The sequence below is a fragment of the Nicotiana tabacum genome, chromosome 15 (genome assembly GCF_000715075.1).
Source record: "Nicotiana tabacum cultivar K326 chromosome 15, ASM71507v2, whole genome shotgun sequence".
Classification (NCBI taxonomy): domain Eukaryota; kingdom Viridiplantae; phylum Streptophyta; class Magnoliopsida; order Solanales; family Solanaceae; genus Nicotiana; species Nicotiana tabacum.
Window position 1 is genome coordinate 119,364,478 of NC_134094.1, and position 16,146 is coordinate 119,380,623.

The following is a 16,146-nucleotide window of genomic DNA, read 5'->3' on the forward strand; positions in this document are numbered from 1 at the left end:
GATTAGCAGTCTCGTAGCTATACTCTTATGTTTAACTTCGAAGCTAACATGCACGGTATATGCGTGACTATTCTGAGAGTGTTATTCACATCTTTTGTACATGTCATTCTTCATTGTCGTAGTAACTCTAATGGCACTTGTCATCATAAAATAATCCACGTGGCGAGTCTATATTCTACTGATATAATCCAAATTACTTTTATAACCGTCTCCCAATTTCTAATTTCCTTATGCTCTAAGTAATTTTGGTAAGAAGCAATTTGTGTTTGGCTAATTAATTTAAAAAATACTTCTGAGCATCAATTAGTATTTTGCCAACCTTTTAAAAACTGCTTCTAAGTCTATTTTTCTCAAAAGTGCTTTTCAAAAAAGTGCTTTTGGAGAAATTATTTTTTTCTGTTTCTCCATAATTGCTTTTGTTTCTCCTAAAAATACTTTTTTTTTCTTCCATAATTGTAACGACCCGTCCGGTTGTTTTGAGTATTATAACCCCATTCTCCCATTTACTGCTCAAGTTATTCTTTACAGTTATTTTATGACTTACCGGGTTAGTTGGTTCGGGTTCGTAAGGACTTCGCAGTGAAATGAAACACTTAGTCTCATAATTGAAAACTTAAGTTGAAAAAGTTGATCGAATATTGACTTATGTGTAAACGACCTCGGATTTGAATTTTGATGATTTCAATAGCTCTGTATGGTGATTTTGGACTTAGGAGCGTGTCCGAAAAAATTTTGGGAGGTCCGTAGTGGAATTAGGCTTGAAATAGCGAAAGTCGGATTTTTGGGAAGTTTGACCGGAGGGTTGATTTTTTAATATCGGGGTCAAAATCCGATTCTGAAACTTTTAATAGGTCTGTTATGTCATTTATGACTTGTGTGCAAAATTTGATGTCAATCGGAATTGATTTAATACGTTTCGGCGCAAAATATAGAAGTTGGAAGATTTGAAAACTCATATTTCGATTCGATGCACGATTCGTAATTTCGGGGTTGTTTGGCATGGTTTGAAACCTCAACTAAGTTCGTATTGTGTTTTGGGACATGTTGGTATATTTGGTAAAGGTCCCAAGGGTCTCGGGTGGATTTCAGACTGTTAACGGAATGGATTTCGGACAAAAGGAGCTGCTGGAATCTTTATGCTGCAGAAGTTGTTTTTGGCCAGCAACTGGTACAATCGCATAGCTGATTTTGGAAGCTTATATCTTGAAATCTATAAGGAATCTGAAAAGTTTCGAAACATAAAAGTTGTAGCTCTTTGATTCTAGTTTCCAGAAAGTTAAATCATTCATCATTTGGACATTTGTAAAGAAAGTTATGGTCGACTGAATGAAAACTGGTAAAGCAGTTTTGCCAGAAATTTCTATTTCGCCAAAAATTTCTGATGCGTGGAGCCGATTTTGGGAGCTTATATCTCGCAATCTATAAGGAGCTGGGCGATGAGCAAAACATGAAAGTTATTGCCCTTTATATCTAGTTTGCAGAAATTTAAACCGTTTGGTAGTTGGAGTTGAATACAAGAAGTTATGGTTGATATACTACAGATTGTCGGGGAAGAGTTTTAGAAGAGTTTGATGTTTTCAGCATACGCATGTAATGATCCAAAAATCCATTTTTACTTCTAGAGATCGAAATTTGATTTCGAGATATTCGAGATTTTGATAATGAATTATAGGAGTGATCTGAAAAGTTTGGTCTAATTCCATCAAGTCGCGGTTGGGTTTTTAGCGCGAAACATGAATTAAATGTTTAACGAGCGAAATTGGTATCGCATTGAGCAAATGAACTCCGAATTGAGTTTTAATTGAACGAGTAGGTTCGTATTATTATTTGTGACTCATAAGAATAAGAATCGTTGAATTCCGAGTTCGTATGATGGAGTTAGAGCCTTTTTAGTAAAAATAAAACTGATAGTGTAAACAGTTCTGGTGCGCACCTTTAGCGACCAGATTTGACACTTTTAGTGACGGGATTGGGCTTTTAGCGACCAAAATAGTATTTTTTGGGCAGAAACTTAAGGACCAAAAATGGTCATTTCATTCATTTCGTTTTGAATTTTTGGAGCACGGTTCTTGGGCGATTTTGAGGATTTCTTCAAGATTTCAACTTGGGTAAGTGTCCTATATTCAAAAGTGATTATATTTCATAAATCCATGGATATATTCATCATTTAATTTGGATTTAAATGGAAGAAATTGGAAGTTTTGCAAAATCTTTCAAAAACAAAAAGTTTAGATTTGGAGACCAAGTTGTTATCGGAATTTGATAAAATTGGTATGGGTGGACTTATAATTGAATGGGTTGTCGTATTTTATAGGTTTCGTCGAATTCTGAGACGTGGGCCCCACAGACGATTTTTGAGTGAATTTCGGATTTTTATTACAAAATTAGTATTTCCTTGTGGAATTAATTACAATAATTGGTATTGACTGAATCGAATTAATTGTGGCTAGATAAGAGGATTTCGGAGATCAATTCTCGTGGCAATGGCATAGAGGAATAAAGAATTACACAGTTTGAGGTAAGTAATAGTTCTAAATTTGGTCATGAGGGTATGAAACCCAAGAATATGTATTATGTGATTGGTTTTGAGGTGACGGCATGCTAGGTGACAGGCGTGTGGGCGTGCACCGTAGGAATTATGACTTGGTCAATTCCATGGAACTGTGTAGTTGAAAAATGTGTTGATATCGTACATTTTTTCCCGTATTAGAGAAATTGATCTATAAATCATGTTTAAATCATATGTCTATACTGTTGGGACCCACAGAGGTCGTGTACTTGTGAAATTATGTGCTAAATTACTGTTTTGCACTCAGTCACAATTCTATTTGCACATTTTTACCTCAGTCTCTCTTATTCATTATTGATGCATCATATCATTGTTGTTGGGCTACTTATCATGATTTTTGAGAGCCCGAAAGACTGGAGAGGTTGATGATTGAGTGAGGCCGAAGGCCTAATTGTAAGAATATTTATGGATCGGGCTGCACTCCCCAGCATGTTTCATTGATTTATGCCATGATTGGCTTGATATAGCGCTTGGGCTGAAGAAGCCCCTCCGGAGTCTGTACACACCCCTGATGAGCGCATGTACCTACTGAGTGTGAGTGCCGAGTGCGAGTACCGAGTGATGAGTGACTGTGAGGTTGGAGTGAATGGGAGGACTGAGTGACTGTTACTCTGAGATGATGCATTGATTTCATTATTTGCTGCATTTCAGCTGTCATATATCACTATTTTTGGAAATTTTAAAAAAATATTATTTTCTGTTTCAGTCAAACTTGATATGAAAATTCAGTGAAATCTTAAATGTTGAACTTGAGAGTATGCGTACTCATTTATATTGGAAAGTACTGTATTTGGACTTAGCTGAGAAGCTCGTCACTACTTTCAGTTCTTTATTTATTATTGTTACTTACTAAGTTGGTTGTACTCATATTACACCCTGCATTTTGTGTGCAGATCCAGGTGATCCCGGATACAGTGGGTGTTGATTCTTTCACACAGTCGATTTTCCGGAGATTCAGAGGTAGCTGCCATATTTCGCAGACCTTGTCTCTCCTTCCCTATCCTTTTTGTTTATTGTATTTGGTCTCAGATTATTATAGACCATATTTTTCAGACTTGTAATGTATATATGCTCATGTACTCATTGACACCAGGTTTTGAGAGTGTGTGTATCTGTATTTGTGAGACTTGTGAATTGTGTTAAAATATTATATTGTCAAACTTAAAAGAAATTATGATTTATTGAGGTTATCGGCTTGCATAGTATCGAGATAGGCGTCATCACGACAGGTTAGGATTTTGGGTCGTGACAATAATCTTGACCAAACACTTCAACTTTGAAAAAATTACTTTTTTGAAAGAAAAAAATTACTTTTAAGATTGGAGAAACTTGACTAAACAGACTATAAATCATTCTTTGTTTCTTTTATTTCTCTCATGATTTCTATAAGGTGGAGACCAAATAGAGTTGGTATTACTAAATCTATTCCAAAGGTATCTAAATTTTAAAATAAATCAATATATACTGTTGGTTACTAGGGATGGCAAGCGGTGCGGGGCGGTGCGAGTGCGGGGCGGGTTCTCTCTTAACCCGTAAAATTTCAATCCGTCCCGTCCCGCATAGCTCTTTTAACCCGCATCCACCCGCCCCGCACCACACCCGCGTCCACTCGTCCCGCCCCGCAACGTTTTTTTCCTTTTTAATTTGTCTTATTTTATTTTTGCGATCAATGAACGCGGAATCAGCATGTACACACGCATAATCAGAATAAATACTTTACCATCTTAATTTATTTCAATCAGAAGTAGCGAGTAATTTTTTCATTTTCTGTAATTGTTCAAGTTTTTAGTTTCTGTTTTCATATAGTTACCGTAGAGATTTGTATTATACTTATTCGTCAAGTGACCTAATTATTTTTGTCATAATGGAAGAACATTAATTTATAGTGTATGAGATTAGATTTGTTAAAATTAAATATTTTCTACCCCTTTTTCAGTTGTGTGAAAAATGAGTATTTAAACTCACACCCGCACCCGCACAGCACTTGCGAATTTTTTTTTTTTTTTTAGTTTAACCCGCCCCGCACCCGCATATGTATAAATCCCCACCGCCCCGCATATGTCTAAACCTGCCACGCCCCGTACCCGCACCGCCCCATTGTCATCCCTACTGGTTACACCGAAAAAATTTAACGATTCTCAAACTGATTAATTTTAGAGTAGTTAGCATCACTTACCTTATAAAAGAATAACCTCTTTACATTTTAATATCGGTTTCGCTAGACAGTAATTGATTGACGCATTCTCAATCTATTTCTATATGATAGTACAAAAAAGAGACAGGTGTTGTTTTTGTTAACCCAAAAAAGTAACAATTAAATTTGTGCGATTTAATTCAATACGAATAATTAAGAATAACAGATAAATGAATTGAAGACAAAATAAACGATCAAACCAAGCGTAATGTAATGACCAAGCCTAATCTTAGATTGAACAGTGAAACTCGTCCTCGATTGAACCCCCAGTACATGCTCAGTCGCGAGTGAAGAAAAGAACAAATGAATACTGCCTTGAACAATAGCTAAAAAATAAAAGTAAACTTTTATTACTTTGAAATGTGTGTTACAATGTGTCCAACTAAAGAAAAATTTTCCCTTATGTAGTAGGAGAATTTCAACCCTAGCACAAGTCTAAAAAAGGTAAAAATCTTCTTTTCGGTAACTGTTGATCTATAATTGATACCGAACGGGGTTCGCGCGGTAAAATTCGGCTGAGGGCGAATATTACAGCCCTCTATCCGTCATGCATAACTGTTTACCGCATCTCCCGAGGTGCAGAAGTCATACTTGGTCCGGGGTACGTCGCTTTGCCATATACGATCTCAGATACATCGTTCATTCTTCCTGGGTCTCGATACCAGGGGTTCTTGGCCTCGATTATAATTATGCCGTGCTTCTCCTTCGTTCTCTCATCGGAAAATCGGAGACAAATTTACCCCCAATTTTATCCGTACATAGATTGTCCCCTCATTTTTTGGAGAGTAGATTTATCGAAGCGACGAGAAGCGACCGGTTCCTTCAACCGAGCCGATGAGTCCGCAGAATATCCCATCAGCCGCATCGTTCTAATTTCGGGCATGTGTTAGCCAACGGTTGACTGTTCTCGAATGAGAAATGTCATGCATTGATTATCCTTCCTCTATACAAGCTCCGGCCCATTTTTTACTTTCGATTCCATAACTCTTTGATTTACCCTCGAATTCTCCACTTAACTCTAACCCCTTCAAATTTGTATACATTGCTTTCTAGATCTTCATATCTTCATCTTTATTTTCAAATCTTCATCCTCATTTTCAAACCTTCATATTTTTCTTCAAGCCTTCATATATTTCTTCAAACCTTCATATTTTTCATAATTCGATGGCAAAAACTATCAAATTCGTACCCCAACAAACCGCCCCTTCAACTTTCAACCCCGACACAGATGCCGAGGTGACCGTTCTTGAGGTGGTCCCGGAACCTCCTTTGAAGAGTTTCGTTCCTGGGGGTTGTTCAATTGAAAATGACTTCAAAGTTGAGAAGGCTTCTAGTAAGCTAGACTGAGGCGATGTGGTATGGAGGTACATGTCCTCCATTACCGAAGATATACTCCTCACAGCCGGGGTGGACTGTAACTGGAGGGTAAGGATGTGGTTGTCCCCGGGCCCAATGAGAACATTACTACCCACGTGGAGGGGTACCTAAGTGTTTACACTTACCCCTTTACGCTTCCCCCGATAGACCCTATAATCCTCAACTTCTACAAGAGGTACAAGATCTGCCTTGGGCAAATTCACACGTCCCTTTGGAGGATCGTAATCCTCCTCCATTATTTCGTCAACAGCACCGAAGTACCTCGGTTTACCCTCGACCACCTGCTTCGTCTCTACAATCCCCGAGTTATCCGAGGGGTTTTTATCAAGCTCGTCCGCGGAGCGAGCAAAGCTCCATTCTCGAGCATCGATGAAGATCGAGATTGGGGTTGGCAGGGGAGGTTCGTTTGGGTGAAGACCGAAGATCTCGTCCCTCCTGATTTTTTACCGTTTCCTGAAAAGTGGAACTTGGCCCGTAAGTTTTCTTTCCTCCCTTAGTATATTGTTGCTTTCTTCGTTCTTTTTCTAATTGCTTGTGCCTATCGTTGTGCAGCGGTCGCCCGAGTTCCCAATGCAGTCCCCCGCTTCAAGGAGTGGATCGAGGAGATCTGCAAACAGATGTCATATTTTGAGCGTGAATAGCGCAGTCTTTCAAAGGGCGTGTGGGAGGCCCGTTCCCATGGTGAGTTCTTTTTTCGAACAATTCCACTCGCACACCTGGCATTCGTTCCTACTAAGTATTTTTTTTTATATTTGCCCAAGACCATTGAGCTTCGGCCATTGGATGGGGATGTGGCTCCGTCCTCACTCGCTGAACCTTCTGCTCCGGGATAGCCCGGGGCTTGCCGCATGGGAGGAGAAAAGAAAAAGAGGAAATCTTGAGGAAGAGGGTAGCAATTCAGGCCCAAAAAATCACCAAGAGGAGTACTCGTGCCAAGGCACTGGGCTCCAAATCTCTCTTCTGGTTTAGGGATTACCCTGAAGATAACGACCTGGAATTCGGCGTCCGTGGGTCGATCACTAATAAGGAGCAACATGCGGCTACCGGAGATAGCGCCGATGGGCCGATCTTTCTTCAACTCAGATACCGGATGGAGAACCAGAGGCTACATCCTCCCGAGAGGCTATCCCTGCTCTGAGGGAAATGTATGGTGTCATCGACATCGCTGAGTCACCATCTCACACAAAGTCTATGTTCGAAGGGGCTCAAGCCGACAAAGAAAAATCAAGTGAGACGGCACGGGGCGCAGATGAGGCCCTCAACATATTTTTCGATGGTATGGACATGGGAGCATTGGAGGATTACTCCAGGCTTGGTCACTTGGAGATCCCAAAAAAGGACATGCCGTCGGGAGCAGGCGAGCCGAGCTCGAGCCCGAAGTTGGTAAGGCAGTTCCCTACTCTAAGTGTGGATCCCAACCGTAAAAGAACGGACATGCTTACTATACCGGCGGACGCTCGGATGACGTCTGCTCCGGTGGGTATGGCCAGCTATCTTCTCTGCCCAGTGACCGAGGAGGACCAGGCAAAAATGAATGAAGTAGGTACATCGAGCTTCTTCAGTGAGGCACAACATGGACTGAACCGGGTAAGCTCCCTTTTTCTTGTGCCTTTTGGGAATCTTACATAGTTTCAGCATGGTCTAATGGTCTTATCATTTTATTTTGCAGGCTTCGGTGCTCTATCATGAAATCTTCCTTCGGTCTCGAATGGAAGTCAGCCAGCTCGAGTTCGAGCTCAAAGAGCAGGCCCAGAAGAAAGTACATGCACAGGACACTCAGCGAACAACAAGACGAGGCTCTCAAAGACCTCCCAATTCTCTGAGCCAAATTGGAAAAGGCACAGGAGGAGGCCTCGTCCGTAAAACGGGATCATGCCGATTTGGTCGAGAAGGTAAGGATATTTGAGGCTAAAAACGAAAAGCTACTCGTGATGACTAACGATGCAACCTCGCAGGTCCAAGAGAAGATAGACTTGATTGACCAGTTCCGGGCCGAGATGAACGAGGTCCTAACTATGACCGAGGCACTGAAGAGTGGGATGGACTTGCTGGCCTCAGAAAAGGAGGCTACAAAATAGGATCTAGCATCAATCAAGGACTAGATCCGGGTGGCAAAAGACAAAGCTGACAAGTGACTCGGTTACACAATAAACTCTGGGCACAATTGGATTCAGTCATTTCCGAATAGGACGATCTTGGATGGGAATACACTGCACTGAAGTCCAAATTAGAAAAAATCTTGGTTGATTCCTCCGAGGTTGAACAAATGCTGGCCCAGTATAAAGCATATGTGGAGATAGAGGAGGCCCGTTTAAGAACAAAAATCGAGTATGTAAAGCAGTTATCCCGGGGGGAGGGGGGCTCGAGGAGATTCATGCTCGGGGTTTCAACCTGTCGGTCGATATTGAAGAGGCCAAAAGGCTTGAGGTCGAGGCGAAAGAACTTTATGAGCCCGAAGGTCCCGAATGCTCCAAAGGTTCTGATGGTTCTGGTGCCGAGTCGAGCTCTAGTGAAGATGAGGTGGATATGCCTTAGCTCTTTTTTGGTTTCCTTTTTGTATGTTTTCTTTTTTGTTTATTCTGAGGCTATTTTAGCGTGCCTTTTTATATATATATATTTGAAATGATATAAAATTTTCCCTTTGGAAATACCATGTTTTTACTTTTGAGCATCTATTTACAATCTTTTATTTGTGTATCATCCCTAATGCCTTAGAATAGAATCAAATGTAATTTGGAGCATCCGTTCTCCGGAAGTCCGAATAAGGCTCGATTTCGATGGCAACTCTGGATTACTCGTGGCTTCAACATTTCGATAAAATCTAAGGTCTTTAAGATACTTAAGTGTTTTAGTCATATACGACGATATTTTTATAGAGGCTAACCCTTTAATAGGTTTTGATTACATGTAAGGGGCCTTACTTTATGAGTACAGACTTCGGACGTCTCCGAGCTAATTTAAGTCAGCCATCCGATTCATCCGATTTTTTATCGGGTGATAGTCCCCGAGTCGGGGTAGCCCGTGGGCTTCAGGATTTAGGATCCGTTGTGAAGCATCGACGAAGCAAAATGTGTAGTAATAAAGTATGGAGGAAGTAAAAATTTCTTTTATTGCTTTATATGTAAAGTACATAACCGGAGGCGCATAAGCCTTGTGCCGTGGCTAGAGTAGGCTACATGGGTACGATTTGTTTGACCGTTTGACCCTTACAATGAATCCTAACCAGCAAGCCTTGGCTTTTGACATGTAAAATTTGCCATTTCTGAAGATCTTAACCTAGGGGTAATGACCCCCAGTATTTGAGGTCAAACTTGTGAGGGCTCGGATACTGTTGGTTTGGTGAAAACGATCAATAATTCTTGTTTAAGGTCGGTCTTCAAAACTAAGGTAGCACGTTTTACTGTTGCCTCGTTAAAAACCTTGCCGAAAAACTCACTTTGGGATAAAAACGGTTCAAGTGAAAAAGAGTACAACATGTGCTTTCACCTAATAATCAAATTTGCCATTGGCTGAATACCTCCATAAGTTGGTCCGTAATATAACAAAATTAAAAAGAGAATTGAGTTCATACCTTAGCAGTAGTACCACTTTAAGTGTGCCACATTTCAGTTATTCGGTAGTTGTATACCGTTTCCTGACTCGAGTTTATACGAGCCTTTGCTGGTTATTCCGTCAACTCTATATGGTCCTTCCTAATTCGGACCTAGTTTCCCGTCATTTAGGTTCTGTAACGACCCGGCCGATCGTTTTGACTATTATAATCTCGTTCCCCCATTTACTACTCAAGTTATGCTTTATATTTATTTTATAACTTACCGGGTTAATTGGTTCGGGTTCGGAAGGATTTCAGAGTAAAATGAGACACTTAGTCTCATAATTAAAAACTTATGTTGAAAAAGTTGACAGGATATTGACTTATGTGTAAATGACCTCGGATTTGAATTCGGATGATTCCAATAGCTCCGTATGATGATTTTGGACTTAGAAGCGTGTCCGAAAAATAATTTGGAGGTCCGTAGTGGAATTAGGCTTGAAATGGCGAAAGTCGAATTTTTGGAAAGTTTGATCGGGGGGTTGACATTTTGATACCGGGGTCGGAATCCAATTCTGGAAATTTGAATAGGTCCTTTATGTCATTTATGACTTGTGTACAAAATTTGAGGTCAATCGGACATGATTTGATAGGTTCCGGCGTCGTTTGTAAAAGTTGAAAGTTTCAAAGTTCAGTTGGCTTGAATCCGTGTGGAATTCCTGTTTTGATGTTGTTTGAGGTAATTTGAGGGTCCGACTAAGTTCGTATCGGGTTATAAAACTTGTTGGTATGTTTGGTTGAGGTCCCGGGGGCCTCGGGTTAAATTCGGGTGGTTAACGGACTTGGAAGTAAGTTGAAGAAGTAGTTGAAGTTTTGCGGCTGCTGGTGTAATCGCACCTGCGGAGTGGGAACCGCAGGTGTGAGCCTGCAGAACTGGGGAGGGAGCCGCTAAAGTGGCCAGGAAGATTTGGGCAAGGGCCGCAGATGCGTACTTGTGGGCACAGAAGCGCTTGCGCAGAAGCGGGAGGACAGGCGCATGTGCGATGGAATTTTCCGCACATGCGAAGGCGCAGATGCGGTCCAAGGCTCGCAGAAGTGGAGGAAGCGGGGCTAAGTGACTTCCGCAGATGCGGTATTTTCACCGCAGAAGCGGGACCGTAGATGCGGAAATATGGCCGCAAGTGCGAAAGCACTGGGCAATGTACAAAACAGAAGGGTCCGAGAAATTTTGTCATTTTTGACATTTCCAAAAGCGGGTGAGGCGATTTTTGAGCCAGAAATTACGAAAAATATTTAGGTAAGTCACTTGTGATCATTTCTACTCCATAATATTGAATTATCATCGAATAATCCGACTAGATTACATGTTTTTGAGGTGTAAATCAGGTGATTTGAAAATAAGATTTGAAGATTTGGAGGTCGAGTTGAGGTCGGATTTTGGTAAAATTGGTATGATTAGACTCATGGTTGAATGGGCTTTCGGATTTTGTAACTTTTGTCGAGTTCCGAGACGTGGGCCCCACGGGCGATTTTTTAGCTAAATTTCAAATTTTACTGAAAAATTAGTATTTTCTTATGCAATTAATCCCAATAAATTTTATTGACTGAATCAAATTATTTGCGGGTAGATTCGAGGTGTTTGTAGGCCAATTCACGAGGCAAAGGCATAGCGGAATAAAGAATTACATGGTTTGAGGTAAGTAACAGTTCTAAATTTGGTCCTGAGGGTATGAAACTCCGAATTATGTGTTATATGATTGTTTTTGAGGTGACGCAAATGCTAGGTGACGGACGTGTGGGCTTGCACCGTAGGAATTGTGACTTGGTCAAATTTCATGGAATTTTGTAGTTGAATAATTTGTTGTTATCTGTACATTTTCCATGTAGTAGAGAAATTGAACCACAAATCATGTTTAGATTATGTGTTGGTACTGTAAGGACCCACAGAGGTCGTGTACATGTTGAATTATGTGCTAAATTATTATTTTGTACTCAGTCACAGTTTACTTGTTTATTTTATCTCAATCTCTATTGTTCATTATTGATGCATCATATCATTATTGTTTGGGCTAATTTTTCATGATTATTTAGAGCCCGAGAGACTAGAGAGATTTATGACTGAGTGAGGCCGAGGGCGTGATTGTGAGATATTATATTATAGCACGTGAGTTGACCGTGCAACACGTGAGTTGACCGTCAGATTCAGATATTATATTATAGCACGTGAGTTGTCCGTGCAACACGTGAGTTGTCTGTGCGAATCCAGATATTGATACTATATCACGTGAGTTGTCCGTGCAGATTATAGCGCTTGGGCTGAAGGAGCCCCTCTGGAGTCTGTACACACCCCTAGTGAGCGCATGTACCTACTGAGTGTTGAGTGTTGAGTTAATGGAATGGCTAAGTGACTGTTGTCCTGAGAGGATGCATTTGATTTCATTACTGTTGCACTTCAGCTGTCATATATCACTGTTTTGAAAATTTCTGAGATGATATTATCTTATGTTTCAGTTGAACTTAACATAAAATTATTGTTTTGGCCTTAAATGTTGAACTTGAAAGCATGCCTTCCTTATTATGTTTGAAATTACTGTAATTGGACTCAGCTGTGAAGCTCGTCAATACTTTCAGTTCTTTATTTAGTATTGTTACTTACTGAGTTAGTTGTACTCATACTACACCATGCACTTCGTGTGCAAATCCAGGTGTTTTCGGACATAGTGGGGGTTGATTCTTTCGCACAGTTGATTTTTCGGAAATTCATAGGTAGCTGCCGTATTTCGCAGACCTTGTCTTTCCTTCCCTATCTCCTTGTTTACTGTATTTGGTCTCAGACTATTATAGACCGTATTTTCCGGGCTTGTATTCATATTAGATGCTCATGTACTCAGTAACACCGATTTTTGGGAGTGTTTATATTTGTACTTGTGAGATTTCTTCCGCTGAATTTAATTATTGTGTTTTCAAATTTAAAAGATATATGGTTTATTGAGATTATTGGCTTGCCTAGTATCAAGATAGGCGTCATCACGACGGGTAAGATTTTAAGTTGTGACAGGTTCCTAGTGTGTAGCGTTACTTTTCTCAATACCAAGTCCCCGATTTAAAAATGTCGAAGGTTGGCTCTTCGGTTGTAGTACCTCCCTACTCGCTGCTTCTGAGCGGTCAACCAGAGCAGGGCGTCTTCCCGCCTTTCATCCAATAATTCCAGGCTCGTGGTCATGGCCTCTCCATTTGACACTTCAGTAGTGTATTGGAACCTGAGGCTCGGTTTCTCTACCTCGACTGGTATTAAGGCTTCCGCTCCATAGACTAGAGAGAATTGGGTCACTCCGGTACTCGACTTCGAAGTCGTACGGTATGCCCACAAGACTTTGGGCAAGATTCCCTTACACTTTCCCTTTGGATCGATCAATCTCTTTTTCAGATTTTGGAGTATTGTTTTGTTCGTCGATTTTGCTTGTCTGTTCCCACGAGGGTGGTAAGGAGTTGATAATATCTTATTGATCTTATGGTCTTCGAAGAATTTATTTACCTTGTTGCCGACGAATTGTTTTTCGTGGTCACAAACGATCTCGATCGAAATCCCAAATCGATATATTATTGATCCCAGATGAAGTCGATGACTTCCTTCTCCCGGACCTTCTCGAACGCCTGAGCTTCGACCTATTTTGAAAAATAATCAATCATGAGTAGTATATATTGGGACTTACCGGGCGCCCATAGCAGGGGACCGATGATATCCATTTCTCAATTCATAAACGGCCATGGAGATAGGACCGGGTGAAACATCTCTCTCGGTTGACATTCTTAGGCTGACCTGGAATTAAGATTTCAAAGAACAAGCATAAAATAGGGTGTGTTATGGAGATTCATACCAAATCACCACTATTATCCTTAGCCCCACAGTGGACGCCAAACTGTTTACCCCAAAAATGAGTAACAATTAAATTTGTACGCGGTTTAAAAGATACGTGGTTTAATTCAACACGAATATTTAAGAATAATAGATAAATAAATTGAAGACAAAATAGACGATCAAACCAAGCGCAATGTAATGTCCAAGCCTGATCTTAGATTGAACAGTGAAACTCGTCCTCGATTGGACCCTCGGTACAAGCTCGGTCGCGAGTGAAGAGAAGAACAAATGAGTACTGCCTTGAACAATATTTAGAAGATAAAAGCAAACTTTTATTACTTTGAAATGCGGGTTATAATGTGTCAAACTAAAGAAAAAATTCCCCTTTATATAGTAGGGGAATTTCAGTCCCAGCACAAGTCTAAAAAAGATTAAAAAAAAAAAAAATCGGTAATTGTTGATCTATAATTAAAACCGAACTGGATTCGTGCCGTAAAATCTGGCTGAGGGCAAATATTATGCCCCCATATCTGTCATGCATAACTGTTTACCGCGTCTCCCGAGGTCCAGAAGTCATACTTGGTTCGGGGTACGTCGCTTTGCCGTGTCCGATCTCAGATACATCGTTCATTCTTCCTGGGCTCGATACAAGGGGTTCTTGGCCTCGATCATAATTACATCGAGCCGTGCTTCCCCTTCGTTCTCTCATTGAGAAACCGCGGAAAACTTTTGCCCCCAATTTTACCCCTACACAATTTTTGCTTTAAAATAAAATAAAAATTTTAAACAAATACTATACATACCAGTGATGAGCTGCATTTTTTAAACTAAGAGTTAGATTTATTTAAACAACTAATTTATTTAAACTAACTTTATAACTTTTGTATTATAAAAGTTAATGATACTTTGCACAGTATAATAGCAAAAATTGTTGTAAAATAGTTAAAGTTTTTGCATTTAGAAAATCTCATTTTGGATCTATTTAGAATAAAAAAATATGAGGGACAGAGGTGTATTGCCGCTATGTAATGTTGGAGTCAATTTCTTGGGTAGTCACAAGTTATTGAAATATGGTGCCAAAGTCACTTATGTTTTACTTAAGACAAAACAATTACCCAACAATTGCATTTAGACTCAAAAAAAAACAAATACATATTTAACATCCCATGTCATATTAAAATCTTATTTTTAAATGATAAAGCTCATTTAATACATGATCCAAGTACACGTCTAACCCGTAACAAGAAAATGAGTTTACTATCAATATATTAATGTGAAGAACTCTTTGTTTTCAAACTACAAGCAAATCTAACACGATTATGACTATTGTTTCTTAACTTTTGGCCAATGGTCCATGTTAAGTGGTCAATATATTAATCAATATATTAATGTTAACTTTTGGCCAATGGTCCAATAAGATACTTACAATAGACAGATGATATTGATAAAATATATATAAGTATGTAATTAGAGACGAAAATCACATGCATCGGCTTTCTTTTTTATTTTTTTCAGAAAAATTGCATCTTATTTTAAGTAGTCTTGCGAGCCAAAAAAAATCTAAAAAAGTACTCCAAAAAAAAGTATTCCAGAGAACTTTTCTTCCATGAAGTTTTGTACTGAAATTTCTTTGAATAAAAATTAAAACAACAAAGCATTTCGTTTGCGGAGACATATATAAGTAAATATACAGAAAAACACACAAACCATAGACACAAATAGAAAAACTCGATTCAAACACAAATAAGTAAAAAAAACCTAACTTTTAAGAAAATTACTTTAATATCTCGTTAGGTATTCGAAACTATTTTATCTTCTACACTTTAAAGACAGAAAAACTTAAAGACCTTTGGATTTTACCTCGTGGCAGTCCTTTTGGTTGACATCAAAGGTATGTAGCGGTTGAGGGGATAATTCTCTCTATAAATTTTTAAATTACTGCTCGAAGAACGGGAGGAATGCATTTCTTTGAAAAGTTCATATCTGAATTCTACTTTAGATCCCTAGAATTTTATATTTTATCTCGTCTGATTTCATGAAGGAATATGTGGGAATATGAGTAGGTTAGGAACTTTTAAGATAGACCACCTAATTTCTTGTTGAGTGGATTTTATGGGTACTTGGGTCATGCATTAAATGCGTTTTATTATTAAAAAATAGGATTTTAATATGACATGATATATTAAATATATGTTTTTTTTTTTGAGTCAAAAGGCAAATGTTGTGTGATCTTTTTATCCCTAATAAAATAAAAGTGATTTTGATAGGATATTCCTATAACTTGGATGACCATCCAAGGAATTGACTCGTAATGTCGTGTTTGTAGGTGTTGACATTGATATGCGAGGCTCATCCAAGATTTTAATTCGATGAATTCATTATTTACGCTATTACAATCAAACTCATTATATTTCTGAAACTATGATTTTTAATTTAAATTGTTAAAATTTTGGTAAAACTTTTACATATATATTTATATTGCACATGTGTCGAAAACACTACATTTAGATTAATCCAGTACTTGTGCTCTAATATTACCACTGATTGATATATCTTAGTTAACTAGAGCAGAGATCGATTGTCATGCCCCAAACTGAGTTGGGACGTGAGTGGCA